The 2,386-nt window shown below is 33.1% G+C and overlaps 1 long non-coding RNA gene across 1 annotated transcript in view; it reads right to left on the bottom strand.

The window, feature by feature from the left end:
• Positions 1-1,481: 1,481 nt before the first annotated feature.
• Positions 1,482-2,386, bottom strand: part of LOC112624273 — an 8,295-nt gene continuing 7,390 nt past the window's right edge. The window contains exon 3 of the long non-coding RNA XR_003119384.1: positions 1,482-1,800. This is a non-coding gene — a long non-coding RNA (uncharacterized LOC112624273). The remainder of the gene's footprint in view (positions 1,801-2,386) is intronic.

The raw sequence follows: 2,386 nt of genomic DNA, 5'->3' as shown, positions 1-2,386 counted from the left end.
GGTACTGCTGGATATTCTCCTGAGAAAGAAGGGGAAATCAATGGAATCTTTATGATAATTTCTGGATCCATTTTCAAATGTTTATTCTGAAAAAGAAAAGAACCCTCTGTGCATACAGATTCTCCTTTCTCCCACATTCATGAGACACGCTTGAAATCACAGTATATAGATGGCAATCTTCTAAAACAAAATCCAGTGTTTCTCCACTTTGATTACCAAAAACATGTTAAAAATGGAGACTAAAGTGGTGACTTAATGGTTGCAGAAGTCTGAGTCACTTTCATTCAGACACAAAGATTCTAACATTCTTCTTGCTGTCTAGCACAAGAAATCTAATCATATGCCATCTTTCTTGCTTATAGCTATAGATGGGGAGCATACTCCCCTGTATATTTTTCATATAGATATTTCAGAATTATCAGATGGCAGGGCAACAAAATTAAAGTCACCTTCAAACTTTAAATCTCATATGGTTCAGGATGTTAAATTGCTGTAAAGTTACTGGGTCAGATTTGAATATATATATGTATATATTCAAGTACATATATAGTTAGTCTCCAAGTCAATTTTTCTGACTAAAAAGAAATAATAAGCAAGTATTTATAGGGACATGTCAAGGTTGAGAAACACACTAGCAGCAGGGATAGGATTTAAGATTTCTCTGTTAAAAGCTGCATTTTTGGTCTCTTCTTATTTGCTGTGTAGCCATGGTTAAATAATTTAGCCTATAGCTTAATGATTGTATTGTCTAATGAGGGAATATAAGTATGAAAATACATAATGTCCTGTTTCAACTATCAAAGGAAACACCATCAATTTATACCAACTATACTGTTATATGTTATTTTACGTTATGAAATCTTCCTTCTTTCCAAAGTAAAAGAGAATCTATTGTTTTGGATTCACAGTGACTGAACCTTCAAATGGGAAAAAGGGAATTAGAACTTTTACAAAATTACTTATTTTTCATTCTCTAGTCCAATGTCAAGTAGATAGCGCTATTCACAAAGTTACCATGAGCAAATAATAGACAGCAAGAATGAATATGAGAGAGAGAGAACGTTGGAGTGGGCAGTGATGTAGTCAAAGGTTTCTAAAAAAAAAAAGTAACAAATCTTGATGTGGGAGAAAGTCTGCTGTACAAAATAGTAAGTTCTATTCAAAAATGTTCTGCTCTATCTATTGTGAAAATGCCTCCTTTCTTATGAAAAAAATGTATTTTTATTCCTATGAAATGTATCTGTTATTTCAAAATTATTCAATATATGTTGGTAATTTGACTCCACTTCAAAGAGAATTTGAAAAGATACCCCTTAAACAATAGCCTAATTAATCCAATTGACATATCCTTGTTAAAATATTAGGGATGGACTATTTAGGGCAGGAAAATGCAATATTAAACAGAGATATCTACATAATCTTAGGCACAGATACTAGATTTAGAAAGCCAACATCACCTTTCATAATGAAAGCAAGATACCTTTGCAAAGAATCACTTATTAAAACCAAACTACTATTTCAATAAAGCATTAAGATTTGCTGCATAGAATGCCCCTTGGGCAGCACTCTGAAATAATAGTGAATTGCTATTCCAATTCACAATGGAACATTTTAATAAGTGTGATAAATGACTCACAGAGAGCTTTAGATTTCAATGTCAGTGGAATTAGAATCAGGCAAACGCTGGCCCTGGGTGATGGATGTACAGGATTTTTGTGGTAAACACTTTGCAATGTCAGGACAATACCAGCTTATGAAACTCTCAGAGGTGAGATTCATGTCCATTTGTCAACTTGTTGCCTGAGGGTAAAAATGTAGACAGAACACTAGTCTTATTTTAACAGGTGATAAAAACTCTCTTAAATTCTGTAACCCTTCAAAATGACACAAAACAAAAAATTAAAGATTCTATGTATAAGTCTCCTCACATTTAGAAATGTAACATACATTCATAGCCTCAGTAGTTGAGTGGATTGCAGAAATATTTTGTATTCAACTGGACTGAAATTTTGAACTTTTTTCTCTCATTTTAAAGAACATATATTTTTTTTTTCTTTAGATCTCCAACCTTTACAATGATATAAATGTATATGTGAGACTTCTTTATTTTTTCTAAACAGATGCAAATCACATTTTTAAACAAGATTTCCTCTGACCATGTTAACTTAGAACACAAAGTTAAGGTGAGTAAAAAAATATGACTATACAGATACTGTATGACTATACAGTAATATTCAAATAAATAGTTTGGCTCAGCCGGGCTCGGTGGCTCACACCTGTAATCCCAGCACTTTGGGAGGCCGAGGTAGGTGGATCACGAGGTCAGGAGATTGAGACCATCCTAGTTAACACGGTAAAATCCCGTCTCTACTAAATATACAAAAAA

The sequence above is a fragment of the Theropithecus gelada genome, chromosome 5 (genome assembly GCF_003255815.1).
Source record: "Theropithecus gelada isolate Dixy chromosome 5, Tgel_1.0, whole genome shotgun sequence".
Taxonomy (NCBI): Eukaryota; Metazoa; Chordata; class Mammalia; order Primates; family Cercopithecidae; genus Theropithecus; species Theropithecus gelada.
This window is presented reverse-complemented; position numbering and strand designations above follow the sequence as displayed.